The 23,216-nt window shown below is 34.5% G+C and overlaps 1 protein-coding gene across 1 annotated transcript in view; it reads left to right on the top strand.

The window, feature by feature from the left end:
* The window catches only part of MYO16 (myosin XVI), an 871,975-nt gene that overhangs the window by 670,803 nt on the left and 177,956 nt on the right, over positions 1-23,216 (top strand). The gene's annotated exons all lie outside the window — the stretch shown is intronic.

Below are 23,216 nucleotides of genomic sequence, written 5' to 3'. Positions count from 1 at the left end.
TATATATATATATATATATATATATATATATATTACTAAGAGCTGAGAAACCAACTTGAAGCAGTTTGGAGTTTGAAAAAAAAAGTCAAAGAAAGAATACTGAATGATTGCAATGCTTGGAGAGCATTACAGAATATGAAGGGGGGAAAAATAGTGAAAGAATTGAATCACATTCAGTTATTATTCCAGTGTACTGAACTATATCCCTGAAAATGCCAGTTAACTTTGTTCAGGGTGAGGGTCACAGAACATTTCCCTAATCCCGGTCAACCATCTTGCAAATATATTCCACTGCTCATAAAGAAGCTAGGTGATAGAGAGTGGATGGAGAGTTGTAAAAACACCCGCAAGAACATATTCATCAGAACAGGTCAACCATGTAATCCTCTCTCTATGAAGGAAAATAGTTTCCTTTTTAAACTATTAATGTAAAGAGAAGATACTAAAGAGCCATTATAGCGAAAATTTTTGGAAACCTTGTAAGTAAATAGCAAAAGCACTCACCCTACAACAATTTATTGCTAGCCCACAATTTTTTTTCACTGATATATGTCTTCAAAAAAGAGATAGACTAAATGGAGCAAAATAGGACATCACCTCCATCATCATCATTAAATTACCATCATCATCATCATCCAAGTTTATCTGATATTTTAAGATTTATAAACCACTTTCCCAAGAAATTCCTTAGGTAGGTAAGAGAGGCAGTACTGGTATTATTAGCCTCATTTTCCAGATGAAGATGGCATTCAGAGATGGAAAGTGACTTACCTGTTATCACACAGCTATAAATCAGATTTCTTAAATCAGGCCATGTGCTTTTTGCACTACACTATACTGTCTCCAATATAATCTTAGTGTCTGACCATAGCACAGTATGTTTGATACATTTAGTCTCATACTTAGAAAACCCTTTCTCAGCATCCCATATTTTAATCTTTACTGAATAATTCCTCTAAGGCATTTTTAACCCCCTAATATGCTTAAGTCTTTAGACTCATTAAATGAATTGAGTAATAGCTTCTGAATCAGTGCTATTCTCTTTTTACACCATCTTCAGCACATTGCTAGTCTCATTACATCCAAATTACACAATTCATTTTGTAATATAGTTGATTATACTCATACGGTTGTTAGTGTGTGAAAGTTCTCTTGTTGTTTTAAATTAGAAATATATGAATGTGTTCTGGGATCTAGAGAAGACCCAAGGTGAGAAAAGGATTGATGACATTAACTTGTCCTGCCATTCACTGTTGAAAGTGCTTGGGGAAAGCATTTAAATCATGAATTGTTTTTAAAAAGCTATAGCTGAATGAAAGAAAAAAGAAATTTAAGTAAGCTCTTTCCAAATTGAAGGTCCTATGCTAAACCAACATTGAGAAATGAATTTGGTTATTTTTTTAATCCATTAAGAAATAATAGTTACAAAGGAAGTAGATTTGTTTTAATCATCTGGTAACAAGATGTTTCACCTTGATTCCTTGGCTTCCATTTCCTCCTCCCTTGGAAATTATGTTGTATTAATTACTTTGTCTAAATTTATTTATCTTTATATATTTTGGTCAATACAAGAGAATCTCCTAGTGGGCAGAGAATATTTTATTTTAATCTTCATATATTCATACCCTGTGATAGTGCTTTGTGCATTCTAGATACTTAATAAGTACTTATCAAAGCTATTGTGTGAATCAATTCTGTCTTTTTTAAACTTCAATTTAGCAGACAGGATGAAAAATAAAAGGCATTGGAAATTAATTTTAACATTTGTTCCTTTGCCTGTAATGTTATAGGAGATTTACTTTAAAAATTTTCCATCACAATCATGCTTATGCAGAAATCACACTCATCTTTGATTGTTGTCAGTAGTCTACTGGGAAAAAAGGATCCAGTCTGTGTGTGTGTGTGTGTGTGTGTGTGTGTGTGTGTGTGTGATGCTTTCTTGAGTACTTTGAAATACAGATTTTAAGATTACATATTGAGAGCTGGGAGGGACCTAAAAATTAACAATCCAAACTCTTAATTTTATACTGGACTGAGAAAGTATAACCCAAGAAGTTAAATTGATTGCCTGTCACCAGCACAGTAAGGAATGCATCTAATGTGTGAATTCAGGTCTCACTTGACTTAAAGTTCACAGCAATTTTGCAAGGATACCAAGTTAATATGCCATTAAATTTACTGGAAAAAAAATTTAAGACAGTTAACTGATATGTCCTCTGTGCATCAACACTGAAAGATTTGAGAACTCCAGTCACTGTGGAATTAGCTCATCTGACCAACCACAATTCCAGAAAGCCAGAAAACTCATTATGAAGCATAGAATCCACCTCCTTTCAGAGAAATGATGGACTCAGAATTTCAAAATATATATTGGACATGGCCAATGTCTGAATTATTTTTTTTCGACTATGCATATCTGTTTCAAGGGTTTTGTTTGTAGGTGTGAGGGAGAAAAAAATATTTTAAAAATAAAATTTTAACTGAAAACAACCAGCATTGACATATTTTTCTCAGTTACTAATAGAAAGACAGAAAGCAAAATGCAGATAATGAAACTACCACATTTTAACTGTATTCTTATCAATTCTTATCAATAGTTGGAAATTTGGGGAGAGAAGTGGCAGCACAAAAATTTAACCTGAATAGTTATATCTTCAACACTTCTGTCAAGTGAGCTGCTCTGCAATGATCTACACCCCACCCAGAGAACACATTCCCTCACTGACCTGACGTTGATTGCACTCACCCATCCCCATCATGATCATTCTACCAGCTTCTACTTTAAGAAGTAGGTTTCTAAGCATTGTTTCTTATTAATCCTTTCTTGATGGTATTAACACAGGAGGAATGATTAGATAGATTTTGACCTGTTAGGCATCTATGGCAAGCCTCTTTCAACCTGGACTTAGATTATGGAGTACACTTTCACCTGATTTGGACACAGACCGCACTCTTCCTTCAACTCGACTGAGTCTTCATGCGCCTCCTTACCAATTCCAGTGAACATTCCACTCTAGATCTTTTGTTTCTTTCTTTCTACATATCATCCTTTGGCAATCTCATTTATTCTTACAACACCAACTATTTATTGGTCAAATGGCCAACTCTTCAGTCTGTCTTCACACATTTTCAACAATCTATTTGATATCTCTATCTAAATGTCGTAGCAGTATTTCAAACTTTACATGTTTAAGATTAGATTTATTATCTTTATCACAAGTCCTATGGTTGATCTAAGCTCTGAAATTAGAAAACTCTATTGTGCTTGTTTATTTCTCATATTCACTTACCAAACTCAGTGAATTCTACCATTTTACTCTAAAATTAAAGTAACTTTCTGCTAGGTATTGCCTCCTCTACTTTTTTCTACTCCCAACCCAGCTTTCATACTTCTAAGACAGAGGTATCAAACACTCAACCCACTGCCCCATATAGCCCACAATACTCCTGTATGCTACCCAGAATAATTGGGAAATTTAATAAAATAAATAAAAATGTGAGAAAACAAATATTATTAATATTCAATTATGTAATTTTATAAAACAATATGAGACCTACATGGATCTTTAAAATGGTTTAACTCTCCCCCCCCTTTTTGATTTGAGATTAACACCACTGCTTTAAGAAATTATTTTTCCTTCTGCATAGACCTGGTCACTCAACTCCTTCTCTATTCAAAAATCTTCACTAGCATTCATGACTACCATACAAATTTCTCCTTTTCTTGACTTTTACAATTGTGAACAATCTAGTGTCATCTACCTTTCCAGAGTTATCTTACTTCATGCCACATAATCTATACTTCAGTCGATCTATATTACTAAATTGCCCTGCATGCCTTGTATTTTCCTGCTTCTCTAACTTTGCTGTTGCTGTTCCTTCTGCCTAGAATATGCTCTCTCCATTGTCTTCTTCAATTGTAGTATTTCTTATCAAGTGTCTAATACAGGGGACTGTACTCAATAGGCATTTGATAAATGTTTATTGAATTGATTTGAAAAGCACCATGTGCTGTAACATTTATTTGCACATGGTACTATGCCCACTGACAAATGTAGAGTTTTCTCACTTATATTCTCCATCAACTTTGTAAGCAGTAAACAGTGTCAATGATTAAGGACATATTGAAATTTCTTTAAAATATGCTTCAGAGGTGTAGGGACAGCAGAAAATAATCTAATATGCACATAATTTATAATATTACATATTAAAATATTTTTTCTGATTTTGTATTCTATGAGCTCAACAATCAGCCCTTTATAAACACTTTAGTACTGGTTGATTTTCCTTTTATTGTTATTTTCTAATTTTAATACTTTGAAAGAAAAAATATTTCACCATTTGGTGATTCCCTCCATTAAATACTTTTGTGAGATGTTTATTTTACCTCTTTTTAGCAAATATTACATAAGGTTATACTCAGAATATACAATTTATTTGTAATTCTAAAACTGATTCTGTTTTCCAATCTCTTCTTGACTGTCTTTCTGGCTTTGGGTAAATAATTTCAACCTTTCCGAATATTCTGGGGTTGAACTGAACTGAAAGTAGTTATCCTGAGGGTGATTTGTGTGTCTCTGAAAGTCTAGGCCCTAGGATTGTAGTTTTTCTGCAAATTGAGGTTCTAATTCATATTTTTCCTAATTTTTAGGGATTCTGAGCTATTTGATATAATTCACAGGATAAAGAAATAAACAAGGAGTGTTTGTTGTTTGTTTTCCCTTTGCTCTTAGTGAAAAAAAAAAAGAAAAAATCTATAAAACTTGATAAATATCTCCAAACTATCTGTATTTAAATATCCAGTAACTTCAATAATAAAGGGGGTATAGCAAAAAGAAAAGGTTTAAATTTTTGAAATATGAATATCTAAAAACCTATAAATTGTTCATAAATCTTAAGATTATGTATTATGAATATTTTTAATAGAAGAGAGAAAGAAAGTACTTGAAATGATAAGCACCAAACAGAATCATACATGCAGAAATTAAAGTGACTATATCAAAAGGAATAGGAAATGACTGGCAGTTGGAGTGGTAGTCATATCAAAATTAGTTGTCTGTGTCATTCAATCATGCAATAAATAGAACAAAGGTCAAACAGCATCAAATTAGAAGAAAGGATGGAGATGAAAAGACAACACAAGGAACAATTACATACCTTCAATATGATCTGTTGAAACTAATTACTGATGCTGAAAAATGGGAAATGGAAAAAATGCATAGCTATTGACCTTGATTAGCAGTATTTCCTCCAAAAATTTAACCCCTTACTCCCCACCAAAAACAAAACAACCTTCTGGAAGCAGATAAGACAGACCAGAAAAGATCTTTTTTATATCCATGCCAAGAAGAGAGGCAGGGCAGCCAAGGATAATCAGTTCTATTTAAAAACACCATCTCAGTGGGGGCTGCTGGGTGGCACAGTGAATAGAGCACCGGCCCTGGAGTCAGGACGACCTGAGTTAAAATCCGGCCTCAGATACTCAACACTTACTGTGTGACCTTGGGCAAGTCATTTAACTCCAATTCCCCCTACCAAAAAAAAGAGAGAGAGAATACAATCTCATTTGGAACACACTAAGGAGGAGCATGGTAGAAAATGATATTCAGAATTGCCTTCTAAAAACAATGGATGTAGTAAATAGGAAACCAAGTCTACAGCGTGAGAACAAACTAAGCCACATTGTCCCAAGAGCATTTACATATAAACATGATAACAGGAGAGATCCATATGCATTTCTGTATTCTATTTTCATCGTGAATGGTGGAACCCTTAGATTTGGACCACAGATAACTTATTCCCCAATGCACTATATACAAGAAGATTGAAATAACAATTAAAAAGATGAAGTCAGGATCAAACCAAACACATACTGCTGAATTCTGTGGTACAGGTGATATAACCCTGAAGACACTGAAATATCATTGTACAAGATATGTCTGGGATGGGAATAAACCAAAATAATGGAAAAGTCACAGACAATCTTATTATCCAAAAGAATGATTGAATGACCCTTAATGACTACTGATTCATAAAACTACTTTCTCATCTTTGTAAAGTCTTTATGAGAATGATCAATTCATAGAAGATATCCTGATGAAATTATCAGATTAAATGTTTAGACTTGTGAACAATATTCTTTAGTAGATCATATTTTTACAGCCAGAAATTTGACTAAACTGTGCAGAAAATATACGACTCTGCTATGTTTATTCTGTATGTGTGTATATAGAATATGTGTATGTATATGTTATATATTTATATACACATATATGTATATATATTTTAGACTCAAACACCAGAACTCAAATACAAAATAGAGACAAAAAAAGAAATATGACAAATTTAAATACAAAGTAAGAAAAGAAAAAAAAAGCATGTCATGTGTACAGCAGAACATAGGAGAGGATTCAAAATATATAGTAATAAATTTTTGTCTCAAGAAAGGCTGTATGGCAAATACTTCATGTTGCATTGAGAGCTGTCCATTTTTTCTTTGCTTCCTTGTAAGTTTTCTTTGCTCTCTGCTGTGCACTTTTTACTGTCCTGCTTCCCCTGCCAAAGGCTACAATTAACTGTGGATATATTTATATATAGATATATACATACATATATGCATATATACACATACATATGTACACATATAGACATGTACTTTCTCTAACAAATTCTGCAACTGATCTTTCTTTTTATGTTTGTACATCTCTCTTATTCCCTATGCCTCCTGACTCCTCTAGTTTATTGCTACTCACCACCTTTCCCTCCTATTACTTGGCCTCCCCCTGCTCCAAGGATTCCTATCCTATCCTACCATTCCTACAAATCTAAGCAACCTTCTATGCCCCCCTTTAACCTATTCCCTCACCCTCCTCTCTAGAGATCCCTCCCTTTTCCTCTCCCCCTCCTTATCCCGTCAACATTTTATTTCTCTGAATTTAGAAGACTTTTTTACTCACATGTATGTATGTATGTATGTATGTATGTATTGTTTCCTCTTGAACCCATTCCTGATGAAAGTAGGTTGCCAGAACTACCAGCCCTCCTCCTGCATCTAATTCCTCTGTGCCACGTCTTCCTCTCACATCTCATTTGTATAAAATAATTACTCTTTCTAACTGGTCTTAGATAGTTTTAGTCTTTAAAGTTATATCATACTCAGGTGTATCCCAATCTTTCTTACAAACTGCCCAATTGCAAATGACAATCTTAGACATATATTTTAAATTTTACATACATAAAAGGTAAATTGTCTGTCCTTATTGAATCCTTTGTTATTAGTCTTTGGTATGTACTCTATGCTTCTCTTAGCTCTTGTAGGTTAAATCTTTTGTTAATTTCAGGTTTATTTGTTTTTTTTTTTTAAACAAAGTCTTGGAAGTCTGACAGTTGATCAAATATCCATTTTTTTTTTCATTCAGGATTATGCTTAACTTTACTTGGTATGATGTTTTCAGCTGAAATTCCCATTCTTTTGCTCATCAATATATAATATTCCAAGACCTGTGGCTCTTTAGTGTCTCTGCTGCTAAGTCTTGCATAATTATAATTTTGGCACCATCCTATTTAAATTGTTTATTTTTCTTGTTGCTCTTAATATTTTAATCTTGAGCTGGGGGGCTTAGAATTTGACTATATTTCTATGATTTTTTCCTCATAGGATCTCTTTCAAGTGGTGATCAATTGTTTTTTTTTTCTATTTCTACTTTCTCCCCTTGTTCTAATGCTTCAGGATCATTTTCTTTAATTATTTCTTGTATTATTGTGTCAAGATTCTTTTTTTTTTGATCATATGTTTCAGGTTGTCTAATTATTGTTTTTGCTTCTTGATCTGTTCTCCAAATCAGTTGTTTTTTTCTTAAAAGATGTTTCTGTTTCTCTTCTATTTTTTTTATTCTTTATATTTTGTCTTATTTCTTGATGTCTTATAACTTAATTGGCTTCCTCTTGCCCAATTCTAATTTTCAAGGTGTCATTTTCTTCCTTAAGAATATAAAAAAAAGAGTCTGAATATCCTTTTCTAGTTAGTTGGCTCTCTTTTCATAATCTTGTTTGGTTGGGTTTTTTTTTTTTTGGATTCTTCTTTTTTTAACTTTTCCCTCAATTTCTCTCATTTGATTTTTAAAGTCTTTTTGAAGTTCTATAAATTCTTTTTCAGCAGGTGACCATTTGACATTATTCTTTGGGGTAGAAGATGGTTTCTTTACTTTGATATCATCCTCTGAAGATGAACTCTGGTCTTCTCTATTCTTATAGTAACTTTCTATGGTTGTTTTGTTTCACTGTGCATTTTTTTTAGTAATAGCTTAATTTTTTTAATCACTTTTAGTCCTGGGGTATGGTAGTTGATACCTTTGGCTTCAGATCTTCAGTTCTCCTCTCTATCCTAGAACAAAAGCCAAACCTCCAACCATCTGTAAGTGCCCACAGCCAGGGGCACTGAGCCCTCACTGAGCATGTGCTATGCACAGCACAGCTAAGTCTGGCATTCGTTGTAAGCACAGGTTCCCTTGATCTTCTCTGGCTCTAATGCCCACCTCCTCTCAGTGTCCAAGGGGTAAAAGTTCCTGTGGCTAGGGCCAAGGCAGTCTCCCAACCTAAAGAAACCCAAGGCTTGACACTGCTTAACCAGACCCTAGCCTGGAGGTGTTTACATTTCACAGGGACCAAATATTGTCCTGGGATTTTCCTTCAGATCTCAGATTATCCCAGAAGACCCCTGTTGTTCCCCTATTTACCCTGAAGTGCTATTTTATCTCTTTCCTGAGGAGAAATCTTGAAAGCTTGGAATTTTCTGATCTACTCTCTATTCTTGTTTATAAAAAAACAAAACTTTGACAGTGTAAAATGTGGTTTGCATTTTTGGAGGTTATACTTAACAAGGAGTATACCAATAACATAATAAGATGATAAAAGATGCAGAGAGGTCAATCTCTGTTATCTCTCTTTAATTATTAATGTCAAATGAGAAATAAAGCAGGAAGCTATATGTTCATCAAAAACAGCTGATAATATCACAGAGTATAGAGTATTGTAATGGGAATGTAAATTTTGAAGATCTTCCCTGCCCCTAGGCTAAAATGCACCTGAAGCCTGGGGAGGAAGGCTTGTTTTTCAGTAGATACTTCTTGATTGGCCAGTGAGTCAATAAGGTTGTTACATTCTCTGAGCCAGGAGAAGGCTATATAAGCCCTGATGTGTAGCTTTGTTTTGGAACTCACTTTGAGAAGTGTTCTGTGATTTGATCTGAATTCTGGGAAGCCGTTGCTGAGAGTCCCCTGGCTTTGAAAAACCCAGATGTGGAAACCCAGATGTTGACTGGGTATGGATGTAATGGTTGGACAGTTTGGAAAGCTGTCTACTTGATCTGTTAATGTCTTGATAATTCTGTCTGTATATTTTGAAGTTTGGGGTGCTGACCTTTTTCCCCTGAACAAGGTAAAGGATATATGTCTGACTGATTAAAGTAAGCTTGTTAACCCATTTTGAGTTGCTTTCCTTTAACAAAGCAGATCCAAGAACCTGTATGGGCAGCAAACCCTGAGGACGCGCTTGGGGTGCTTGCTGCTACAAGTATATACTATAGAGTTGATACTATCACTTCAGTATAGAGTGAGGAATTACCTACAATATGGTAATAACCTCCATATACTTCTGTTTGAGGGTGATATTGTACTGATTGCATCAACTTTCAGAACATTAAGCTTCTTTCTCAATGAGATTCATACGTATTTAAAATAGGATAGTGATAAGACCTGAATTTGTAATTTCACTGTATAGGGAACTCCCAGGAGAAAAGTCCTTCTACAGTTTCATGTTGACACCTTCTTTGTAACTTGTAGTTTTAAAAGAGAAGTTCTTAGCATTTTGTTGTGTCTGAGACCCTTATTCCAGTCTGGCATAACCTGGATGTATAACTCTTCTCAGAATGTTTTTAAATAATTTAAGAAAATGCTAAATTTCAGTTAGAGGTTGAAGAAAAAAAGATGCATTTTTTTCTTATCAAGTTTACAAATCCTCTGAAATATGTCTATATATCCCTATAGGGAAGGGCTTTGTGGGTCCATGGGCTGTAGGTGAAAAAGCCCTGCCTTGGATAGCCACCTAGAGTGACAAGAGGTTAAGTGACTCACCCAAGGTTACATAGTATGAATCAGTGACATGACTCAAAACCAAGCCTTTCTGGCTCAATTGTGTATTTTTGAGGCTCTGTAAAGATTGCTAATAAAAGCATTTACCTAGAGTTATTAGTATATAGATACTTTGATGGAGCTGTCATTTCATTGATAGGAGGTGGGGCAGCAGGGGTCTCCTCAGACCTAGATTAGGAAGAAAGTTATGGAGGTAGAATAGAAGGAAGGAAGAAACATTAAGCTCCTATTATGTTGCATGCATTGTACAAAGCTCTTTACAAAAGTTATCTAATTTGATTCTCCTAACCAAGAGATAGGTGCTATTACTTTCCCTCTTTTACAGTTGAGGAAACTGAGGCAGCCATATTAAGTGACTTGTCTAAGGTCACATAGCTAGTAAGAGTCTAAAGCCAGATTGGAACTCAACTCTTCCTGATTCTAAACCCAATAATTAATCTGCTGTGCAACTTTGCAACCTAGTTGCCTTGGGGATTTAATGATCATCAAATTTATTATGTCTCCTTGAGGAAATGGAAATCTAGAGATGTAAAACAGACCAGAGGAAGTGCCAGAATAAGAATCTGAACACAGATATTTGAATTCTAGATCCAGAATCTAGAGTTCCCTGCTACCTCTTCATATACTAATGCAGACCACAAATACCTCTGAATCTCCTCCTTCTGTGTACAATTTGCCTATGTTATCCTATAATTTTTCTGCAAAGTAATTATCTAAAACATTAGAGGGATCCCTCTATTTCTTTAATTTCTCAGGAGTACTATCATACCACTTGAATGTAGTATAAGCATCTTCAAAAGCAAGTTTACAAGGTCTTTATGAGAAATTAATGTTATTACTAGGAAGGTACTGACTATAAATAATTACTGTAAGAATTTTTAAATGTTTTACTTATTAGTAGAACAAGGATTTTAATGAAAGATACACAAGTCACAAAGTTATAACCAAGCCCCTTCAAAATGCTACTGTGAATAGCACAATATTCTGGGGGGTTTATATATACTCCATTATTTTAATACTATGTCTTTAAAAAAATGATGACTCAATTTTATCCATAATTTGACAAGAAAATGGATTAACTTGACTCTTTAAGTGTAGTTTCTGCCAATGTGTGTGTGCATGTGTGTGTGTGTGTGTGTGTGTGTGTGTGTGTGTGTAGGTAATATTATCATATATTACCAGGGGTGTTGAAAATTCCCCAATAATCCAATATTGGAGTAAACATAAGACCAATCAGAATATTGTGCTATCAACAGAATGATTCTTAGGCATTAGCAATTAAGCTTCTAAATTAATTTTTTGAATACCACTGCTAGTAAACAGCAATACAGCCTTGAGATATGGCATATGCTCTAGGCAGAAACCATATTTACCGTACAAAACAAATCCATTTTCTTGTCAAATGATGCATAGAATGGAGACATCATTACTTTTTAAAAGCATAGTATTAAGAATAGCATGAATCTAGAGACTATAGCTTGCCTTAGTCAGAGCTAAAACACAAAAATCCACCTGAAATTTTCTGCATTTTCAGGAAAATAGACATACCTTTACAGATTTTGAATCCCTCTTTCTATTGCAGCTATAAATGGGATACATTTTGTTATAGAAAGGAACTTCTTTTTATATATTCAAAATGTACTTTGCAGAAGGGTAAAAAATGTAAAATATCCTTAAAATGATCAGGACACACATTGAGAAAGAGGTGGGGCTATTAGTAGAAATGAGAATAGTAATCTTGAAAAATGACAGATGATGAGATATAGCAACTTTTTTTACTCTGATCTCCATAACATTAAAAATCAGAGTCCCATTCACAAAGTAGAATCTCAAGTGTAGCAATATGAAAATATATTTTTTTATTCTCTTAAAAGAATTTTATTTTATTTCTCCCTGCTTTTGTTTTAAAAAGGAAGCCAGTATAAACTATACCTTATTTTTTGTTTTAAAAGAAAAACAGGGTAGACTCTATCTACATGCTTTTGCTGCAGAGGACCTTCCAAATACTATTTCAGGTTGACTTTTATAGAGTCAGCAAGAAAGAGAAAACAAGATATTCATTATGTAAGCTGAGGAAATGAATGCTACTAATGGTGTCCCAAAAAGGGATGTTCCTCAGCAGCAAGCACGGCAAAATTCCATACTAATGAAAATTAGATTTTACAAAACAAATGCAATGTGTCATACTTTCATCATGCCTGATCCCAAGATATTGGTGGCAATTCTCAACACTTCAATCATTTTCACCCAGTTGAACTTCTAAAACCACTTAAGGCTGGACCACACATATCATCTTTCATTTGAGTCCTGATTGTGTGATAAGTATTTTTTTGTTTCCCCAATAACAGTGTAAGCCTCCAGGAAATTTTTTTTAAAAACTTCATTTTTTCCTTTTCCATCAATTTGAACATTTCTGAGACCATAGAAGCATTCAAGTAATACTTATAGGATGAATAGTGACAGGGATTGGACCTATGAATTTATTGCCATAAAGAAGTCCCAGCTGAGGAAACTCTCTTTGCAATCTTATTAATATCTTGTCTCTAACTTCTACTTTTCAAGAATAGTCTAGACCAGGGGTAGAGACCTGTGGCCTCAGGGCCACTTCAGTCAAAGGTCTGCACTTGAGGACCTAGAGGGCACATATGACCTTGAGGCCACAGGTTCCCTAGTCTAGACTCTAGAGTACTAAAAATCTAAGTGCCTTGACAAAACTCATAGCCAATATGTGGCATGAGCCCAGGTATTACTGGCTTTGAGGTCAGATACACTACTATACCATGAAAGGCTGACTGGTTTAAAATGTCTTTTCAACACTTAAGCTGTCATCAAGTTTCCTGTATAAAAATTTCATCAATACAAATAATTTAGCAAATACCATCAGAGTATCCATTTCTTTATAGCGAGACTATTTCTTTGTACCATCTGTTAAAACTGCTGGTCACAGTGCCTGGAGAGTGGCATCATATATTTCAGGTTGATTCAACTGGAATGGAGGCCATGGTTTCGGTAAAAAGTTAAAACCTCATCAAAGAAGTATGAAATATTTAGTGAACTCCTTTTTTATCAGGTTCATGCTCACTTGGCACTTAATCAGATATATCATTTATAACTACAGATTAACTTTTTGTATTACATTTCTGGTTTCCTCAACTAAACTACAATCTTCTCAAAGGCAAAGCCCATGTTTTAGACATCTTTATATCTCTATCCCACCTTCAGCACTTGTCACTGTGTCATGCAAATATTTTTGTACTCAATATATGTTTGTAGAATGAATAACTATATAAATATACTTAAACAGATCTGTGATCTTGTTAATATGGGAGTGGCTTCCAGTGATGAAGATCACAACTTGCCCATGCTTTTTCTATCCTGTGCAACTCTTGTTCATTTTCTCTCCAACGTTCATCCCCAGGAAATCTACCATGATGCTGCAAGCTTTTCTTTCTTTTTCGTGATCTTAGGGTATCACTGGAGCACTCTGATTATCCACTTTTCCTCCCTTTATCTTGTCATGTGATCAGCCTATCTTCTGCTCCTATTGCATAATTAGTTTATGATATCCTTTTCTTTACTTCTAAGTAAGTCCAAAATGCTTGCCTATTATGGCTTGCTTATAGCTACATAGGACTCTCTTCATTACTTTGCTTTCATGAGAAACATGGGGTCAGTAAAAGTTCTTTGCAATTTGGTGAAAGAAATCAAGTCCACTGAACTCCTTCTACAGCTCTCTGTCCAACTCAATGTCTGTCCATACTGCTGTCCCATATATACATGCTGATAGACAAGCTCTAAAAGTTTTCTATCTAAAGCATGTTGAAATGTAGGCAATAGACCATCAATATATAATGTGATAACAAAGTAAACCCCAAAGTTCGAGAGTTACTCCTACATGGAGATCACTATCTATTCTCAACATTTCCTATGCTTTAGTAGCCTGTCCATAGTTTAAAGTGTATTCATATTATATCCTTAAATTTTACGTATTTTATGTTCCCAAATATTTTGGAAAGTTTCTTTTATTGTCTCCAACCTGTGCCAGGGTAGATCTCTCTCTCTCTCTGTCTCTTTGTCTCTCTCTGTCTCTCTCTGTCTCTGTCTCTCTCTGTCTCTGTCTCTGTCTCTCTCTCTCTGTCTCTGTCTCTGTCTCTCTCTCTGTCTCTCTCTCTGTCTCTCTCTCTCTCTCTATCTGTCTGTCTCTAGTCTGTTTTCCTATTCTTTCATTCTTTTACAGCTCTTTTGAATGTGGATTTTCATGTCTTTTAATATTTTTCTTAGGATAAATTACTAATTTTTACCCAAAGCCCTTTCATATGTAATTGCCTTGGTTCTGCCCCAGGATAAAAACTGGGATTTCTCTGTAACCTCATGCTTTTGAGTACCTAGAACATGGAGGCTATGAGTAGTGGGAGAGGGGAGCTTTGCTTCTGTGACACTAGTTGCTGCAGTGTATTCACTCCTGCAATAGATCCATTCACTGATAGAAATGAGGTAAACCAATTGACTGAATTGACCAAGCAAGTCTATATAAACAGTTAATATAGTAAAATGATATGGTAATAGCCTCAGTGGAATTTGTAGTGATATTTGTTATTGACTCACTGGTATAATACTGAGTTCCTATGTTTTCACATTAGGAGATATTCTTCAGTACTGTTTAACTCTTATTGTCAGTAAAAACAAAACAAAATCCTTAAATATTAGTATGCTTGCTAAAAAGATTGTTAATACCTCAGTTAATATATGACTGGCTCAATACATGCAGCAAAGGAAAACCCAAGATATTTAGTATTATTGTTTCTTCCTATTCATCTGTCTTTTGAGAAAGAAGATTCTGGTGTAAACTCCTTTCTAGGCAGCAGGTGATATTGTCAGTGACAAAGTCTGATCGGGCTGTATTCCACCAAAGCAACTGAAGTCAGTCAGTTTTTGCTATAGTGAAATTATACATAAATCCAATAATTTATATTTTAAAGTGTAGTTTCAGTCTCCTTTGCTCCAGCTCTTCAAACTTACATAAGAAATTAGAGGTGAGCATGTGCCTGTATTTTGTGTTTGCTTTTCTGTGCTCTCATGTCTAGAAATATCTTTTCAGAAGACAGGTATCTTAAGCAAAAATGTGAATTTTCATAGGAGGAGATATTTTTTCTCCTATATATGACTGAAAGGATATAAAACAGAGGTGAGCAAAACACTCCCTGTGACCCTAGAGCTAAGAATGCCCTTTATATTTTTAAATACACTGAAGCTGTCCAGCAGACTTGAGTTTGCCAACCCCTGATAAAGAGGAAAGTGGGATTTTGTCATCATAGTACATCACTGAGACAGTAAGTGATTAAACTGTTAATGATGTTTTGATTTTTATAGAAAATACAAGACAGAGAGAGACAGAGACAGGAAGAGAGAGCAGGAGAGTTGATGATGAACATCATTCACATCAATGAAGCCACATTGTTGTTTCTTTGTTATATGTTTTATTTATCCTTGTCTGTTTGGGGATGGCCCTTGAACTAAACAAGCACAGAGAGAAGAATAAGTCCTTATTTACTTCGACTAGACTTTAGCCTTGGGTGTTTTCCAGCAAGCATTTAAACTAATATTGGAAGAGATAAACTTCAAAGTTTCAACAGTGAGTTGAAACTATTGAATAAAAGCAGCCACAGCCACTCCTACTGGACATCTAATTTTGTAAAGTTTTCCCTGTATTTCTTGATTTATAGCCACCCTTGTATGAAAATATTGACTGAGTCTAGTACATACATATCAAGTTCAAGCATGCTATTCTTTCCTGAGAAGCTATATCTCCTAAGAATCCTGAATATTTTATTTTATTTTATTTTGCTTTTTGGAGGGCAATTGGGGTTGTGACTTGCCCAAGGTCATGCGGCTAGTTTTTGTGTTAAGTGTCTGAGGCTGGATTTGAATCCTCCTGATTCCAGGGCTGGTGCTCTAGTCACTGTGCCACCTAGCTGCCCTGGATCCTGGATATCTTAACTTGTCGTAAAAGCTTGGTATGAAAGTGGGAACATAAATTAAACACTAATGTACTTAATCACTGTCTACCTTCAGTCCCAAGCTGTAATTATCATATCATAGAATATAATCTCCTTTATATCACTGATCATTAGTGCATAGATTTAGACAAGGTAGGTCAACTCTTGTCCCTCAATATAATCACATACAATGATCTTATGTAATGTGATGAGTTTATAAAACATGTGGCAATTTTGTTTATCAATATAAATATGCATTTTATACACATATTCATGTATAACTATTTGTAGAGTTGTATAACATACAATGCATGTATGTACCTTTTATCATATATACACATGTGTGTTCATATATACATGTGTATGTGCACATGTGTAATCATAAAGCATGGTCTGGATAATCCTGGGTGAACAAATAAAACTTATTCTAAATAGGTTGCCTAAAAATTGTTGAGCACAAAGCACTATTTAAACTCAAAAAAATCCTATGACAAGGTAGGAACAATAAATGAAAGATTTTTCCTGCTTCAAAGATCAGGAAAAGGCCAATGGTAATGCTGGCTCAAGACTGTGCTAGTATCTTTGCCTGACAAATCTATGCATAAGATGGGTTATGATCTACACTATGGAAAGAAGAACCCTCAGGTGCATTATCTAAGTGTCAAAATATACATCTACATATATACACACATGCACACAGGTAAAGGGAAAAGAGACAAGTAACTAGTTAAACTGCAATTAAACAGAAATCAAAATTCCTTTTGGAAATTTTTGAAATAACTATCTGCTTTTATATATATATATATATAAATCCTCTAATATCAATGAAAAATTCAGGTTATTTAAGAATTTCCTCTTCTCATCTCATATCCTTCTGATGTCCTTCACTATCTCCTCTTCCACTCTAGTCTGTAGTAAACATGAGGCTCTTCTCTTTCACAGGAACACTTCTACATGCACCCTTCATCCTGTCCTCTGTCTTCTTTAGTACATTGTCCCCAAGATCATTTCCATTCTTTCTAACCTTTAATCTTTCTCTACAGAATCCTTCTGATGAAGAATATAAACATGCCAATGTCTTACCCATCATTTAAAAATCCTCATTTCAGCCTTCTATCTTCAATAACTACAATCTTAGATTTCTCTCTTCTCTGCTAAATTCCTTGAATAAGTCATCTATACTCACCATACTTTCTATCCTATGGCTTTTGACCTCATCATTCAAGTGAATCTGTCCTCTTCAAAATTACCAGTGAATAATCTCTTAATTACAAAACTAAAGGCTTATTCTCCATCCTTTTCCCTAATAACCTCTTTGTGCCATTTGACACTGTTAATCACCATTCTTTCCTGGATACTTTCTCATATCTGTGTTTTCATTACACTGCTTTCTTGTGTAATTCTACCTGTCTAATTCCTTTTCAGCCTCATTTTCTAGATTTTTATTCATGTTACTGATCTTCACTATGAATGTTCCCCGATATTCTGGTCTGGCCCCCTTTCTCTTTAGGTTTTGTAATCTCTTATTGGTTCCACTGATTCCAATGGTCTCTTTTCATGTGTCTCCCAGATCTACATATCCAGCCCTGGTCCTTCTCCTGAGCTCCAGCCATGCATCAACAAGACCCTGTTTTCAAACTGGATATATAGTAGATATCTCAAACTTAATGTGTCCACAAAGAAAATTCATTCTCTTTCTCCCCTAAATGTTCACTCTTTCAAATTTCCAGGGGCAGCTAGGTGGCACAGTGAGTAAAGTACTGGCCTTGAGTCAGGAGGACCCGAGTTAGGTTCTGGCCTCAGACACTTAACACACATACACACACACACACACACACACAATTAGCTGTGTAACCTTGGGCAAGTTACTTAACCCCAGTTGCCCTCCAAAAGGCAAAACAAAACAAAACAAATTTCCATATAATTTTCAAGGTTATCAACATCTTCCCAGGAATTCTAGCTCTCAACCTCACCTTCTTAATCTCACTCATCCCATATAAAATAAAATTTAAAAAGTTGAAAAATCTTGTAATTTTCTACTTTTAAAACATCTCTCATATGTGAACACTTCTTTCTACTTCCTCAGTCACCACCTTAGTTCAGATTGTCATCACCTCTCTCCTGGACTATCACAATAACCTTTTTATTGATTTCTTTGCCTCATTTCTTTCCACTCCTATCCATTCTCTACTCAGCTGCTAAAGTGATTTTAATGAAGTTAAGGCCTTGTTATAGTAATTCCATACTCAATAAACTCCATTGGCTTCCTTTTGTTATTTGTTACTATAAAGGTCTCTTTTTGGACTTATGAAACCCTTCACAACCAGGATTCTCTTTTCCAGTATACTTATTCACTTTCCTCTATGCACTCTGTGATCCAACTTTCCTGTTCTACTTGCCATTCCTTGCACATCTCCATCTTCTGTTTTCCTGTTTTGTCTTTGGCTAGAATGCTCACCCTCACTTCTGAGACCCTCAAGTTTCCTTCAAGGCTTAGATCAAGTATTATCTTCTACATGAGGCTTTTCCTAGTCTTTCCCAACCACTAGTCTTCCCCTTTAAGTAAGTCTTCCTTCTACTCTATATGTATCCCTATTCAGGGAAGTGCATATCTGGATTTTTTTTTATCCCTAGCATTTAGGACAGTACTTACCACAAAACAGATAATAAATTCTTGTTGAATGATTAATACATATACACATATGTATGTGTACATATGTCATATCACATATGTGTATATACACATAGATATACATACATTCATATATATATATATATGAAATGTAGACCATTTGACCATTTTGTAACCCAGGAAACGGAACTTTTATTTAAAACATGAAGATTCTTTTGTGTTTAGAGAAACAATGTTTGAATGTTTCTGTTTATATAAGCATTCTGATACACATGTAATTAGTTTCCTCATTCTTGACTAAATTTTGAAAAACTCAAATGACTCTTCATACTACCCATACTAAAAAAATAATTTCATTCTATGACACCTATGCATAATGCACTGATTCCTCTCAATATCCCAGTCCATCACTCTAATTCTTTATTTTAGGACATATTGGAAAACTTTTTATCTGAATGATAATATCCAATTGTGAATTTCAAGCTCAAAATCATGTCATTTTGCTCTATTATTTTTCATCATTGAACTATTCTCAGCTGTATTATTGTTGTCAGGTTGTGCATACAAGAAGCCACCAAATACAGTTATTGAGAGAAAATAGCAGTATTTGCTCTGACTCTTTTCTAGGCCACCATGTCCAGTACAATTGTTATTTAATAGCTAGCTCACCCTCTAATTTGTCTGGGGAATTGTGGGTTTATTTTTTTTTTTTAAGTTTTCAGTCTTTTAGATGCTTTTTCGTGCTATATCCTCAGGGTCATTGTTTCTAAATGAAGCTTTTCAGGCAATGTTTTTCAGGCTACCCATTTAGAACCAGTTTCACTTAAAGTGATTGATATTTAATGAAACATTATATATGCACATATACATGTACATCCATTCATCTATATTTCATTTTATGTGTAAATATGCATATTTATGTGTATACGCATGCTAAAATAGATAAAAACTTGTGATTCTGGGTATAAAAATAGTGATGGGTGAATACATATTACTTAGCAACAGTCAACAGTTTCATCCCCAGGCACCGCATTCCTTTTGCATTCCATGTGATTCTGACGTGGGTTTATCAGAGAAAGTCTCAATAAAGCCATTATCACTTGTAACCCACAAAGGTACAACCTCTGTCCTCTTCTGCAATTTACTGTCTCTGGAACCAGGTCTTAATGTCCTCCTTCATGTGTGAATCTATGCTTATTATTAATTCAATCTCTCCTTTTATATGCTTTTCAAACAATAAAGATATGTTTGCTCCACTTAGATTTCATACATTGGTCATGGAACCGTTTCTGTAAAGAAGCTGTATTTGGAGAACTCTACATTAAATACTTGATCTTAGCCAAAAGGATAAGAAGTAATACAAGGTATCCTGAATGAGGCCCAGCTCAAGTATTATGTCTAGACATTAACACCAAAAATTAAAGGGAAATACATTGGTATGCCCTTCTAGGATTTAAATTTTGTGTTTAAATTGTTCTCAGTATTAAAAATTTTGATAAATAACATTTATTTGTGACATTATGCAAAATCACAGGTTTAAAGTGAATTTAAAATGTAGGAAGCACTTGTATAAACATTCAAATGGCAGTAAGAGAAATTATTTCTATGAAATTTCATCAATTGGCTTCATTTTCCTTGTTTTGTTTTTATTTTATTTAGTCAGTCATTGTCTTATCTATAGTACAATACAGGGATCATACATAGTGGTATTTATGAAACATAAGTAATTTCATATTTTATAGATTTCCCTCAGTTTAAAGTACTGGCATATCCCCCAAAAAGGAATAGAAAACTTATAAACTCCTAATTTCTAGGAATTTGAATGTCAGTGTAACCCAGGCTCAGAAGCTTCCATTCCAAGCCTATTTAACACTAGCAGGCTTGGTTTCATGGGGCAAATAGCTACTTTTCCCTTCAGTGCTCTAATGCAGGCCCTGAGGGGTTGTGGTTATCTTTCTGTTATTCCTAATGAGCTCCCACTAGTGTGCTCCCCCTTTGATTATCAATTGATATCAATTAGTTAGAAAGTCTTAATTAGCTATTAGAAGTGAGCATCTACTAAGGTAGCATAATACAAAAAGAAATGGGATTAAAACATCCTAGCCAGAGGATAGAATTTATACTCTTCAGCTAAGCCTAATATAGTTTATATCATCTCATTTCATCTAATGGCTTTCTTTGCCAAAAATTGATTAAGAACATTTTATACCTAATTTAATGATTTTTAGCAGTTGATTGACTGATTTAATAGAAGTCTCACCTGATAAAGGTATGAGTGTGTAGAGCATCTTAGTAGTTACTTTAATTCATGTAGGGGTAATTGATTTATTCATTCAGTCAATACTCCTTTTATCATTACATGGGACAAAATAATTTGTATTCATTTTGTATGTTTTGACTTTCCTTATTTGTGTTAATATTGCAGCTCCTATCCAACAGAATTAGAGTATAATTTCCTTTAGGAAATTTTATTTTTTGTCTTTGTATTCCCAGCACCTAGGAGAAAGTAGATATTTTTTAAAAAAGTGTTATGTGAATGAATGGCTCTATTTTTGACATAGTGGAGAGTTCTCTTCAAAATTTTGCTCTAATATTTCAATTTAGAATGAAAGTGACATTGCTTCTCAATGGCCATGTCAGCAGACAGCAAATTTTGTCAGATACTGAAAATGTTTTGAGTAAAATTATGGGGGAAGAGACATTGACTAAGATTCAGCCTAACTAACTACTTAGTGTGTCATCACCACCACTAGGCTGGATGCTAAATCATCAGTTATTTGGCCATGGCAACTCAAGAAAAAATGAAAATGACCTTCATTCCTATATATTCCACTTCTTCTGCAGTGCTAGAGCAGAGTGGAAGAAAAGAAGGCAAAGAGTTTTGAGATCCATGCAGTTTTAGGTCTTCTATAAATATTAACTTAGCATATTTTCCCCCAACAAGCAGTTGACATATCACAGGAAGAACTGAACCGTGTTAATACAAATAATCTCAATAGAAACTAAATCAAATAATTTAAGGAAGTTAGAGATATATATAGAAAGATGGTTTGCACTCTTTCCTAAATATAGTAAAAAAAGGAATTGGTAGATAAAGCATTATTGTATATCCAAAAGGCACTAAGAAAAATCTTATCAAGGGATATTTGATAATATCAGGAACATTACAGAGATCAAGATGACAAGAATAAAAGAAAAGACCACAACAAAGATTATTGGAGCTCAAACACCAATATCTGATGCAGAAAATCAAGACATGGAGAAATACTATGATAAACTAACAAGATCCTCCAAACCAAGGGTGGGGAATCTGCAGCCTTGAAGCCACAATGACCCTCTAGGGCCTCAACTGCAACCGTTTGACTGAATCCAAACACAGAGTAAATTTTGGATTCAATAAAAGGGCCTCACTTGAAAATGTGGAGTGCCTTGTGTGGCCTCGAGGCTGCAGGTTCCTTACCCTTGCTCCAAATTGTGGTAGCTTAGAAAGACAGAATGATGACATGAAAAGAAGGCTTGACTTGGAATCTCAGGACAAGGGTTTTCCTCTTAACTCTTATTTTTTATTACCTATACGACTTTGCCCAAATCATTTAAATTATTTGACCTTCAGTTTCCTTCTCAGTAAAATGAGGCAATTGAACTAGATGAACTCTTTTTTCCTCCCAAATCTAGATCCATGATCTGTTATCTATGACTTTAATGCAAGTGTATATACAAGAGACGATGCTAAAATAATAAATGAGAAAGCATGCTTCAAAGTAGGTAATGAAAGAAGACAAAAGTTTATAGACTGCTCAAAAGTAATCCTATATCTCAATGGTTTTCTTTAATTATAGAATTGATGATAGAGTTAGACTGTATTGGATATGGTAAGCATGACAATTGTGGCATAAAAAAAATGAAGTTTACTATACTTTAGCGAATAGGAAACTATTGATTACTAAGGTGGCCATCATATCAGAATCAGTGTACAGACCCTGTGCTATCTGACAATCAGAGCAAAAATACAAGTCAACATTAGATTAGACATAAAGATACAAATGAGAAGATATTGCTCGTAATCACAACAGTTCTGTTATGACTTATTCAAATAAGCTACTGACTTCAAAAATGGAAAAGAAATCAAGGAAATGATACTGACATGGAAGATCATCATTTCCTATGGAAGTTTAAATAACATAAATCAGTTGCCACAATGAGAAAATCCAAAGAGCCTAGAAACCACCTCAGCCAATAAATACATATTTTGTATTGTGTTTCCTGCCTCCAGCTAAGGCAGTACCAGCTTAGACTATAAATTCACTTGCAAACATTTACCAAGCAGGCAATGGACTAGTACAAGTTGTTACTGGATCCCAAGGTAACAGTGATAGAGGTGAATATGCATCTTTGGAAATTTTAATGTAACACCCATCCAATCCAGAACATTTTAAGAAC

Source organism: Petaurus breviceps, unplaced genomic scaffold (genome assembly GCF_028583685.1).
Source record: "Petaurus breviceps papuanus isolate PSGF00001 unplaced genomic scaffold, PetGlider_PUasm1.0 214, whole genome shotgun sequence".
Lineage (NCBI taxonomy): Eukaryota > Metazoa > Chordata > Mammalia > Diprotodontia > Petauridae > Petaurus > Petaurus breviceps.
Note: the sequence above shows the minus strand (reverse complement) of the source record. Positions and strands in the feature narration are given on the sequence as shown.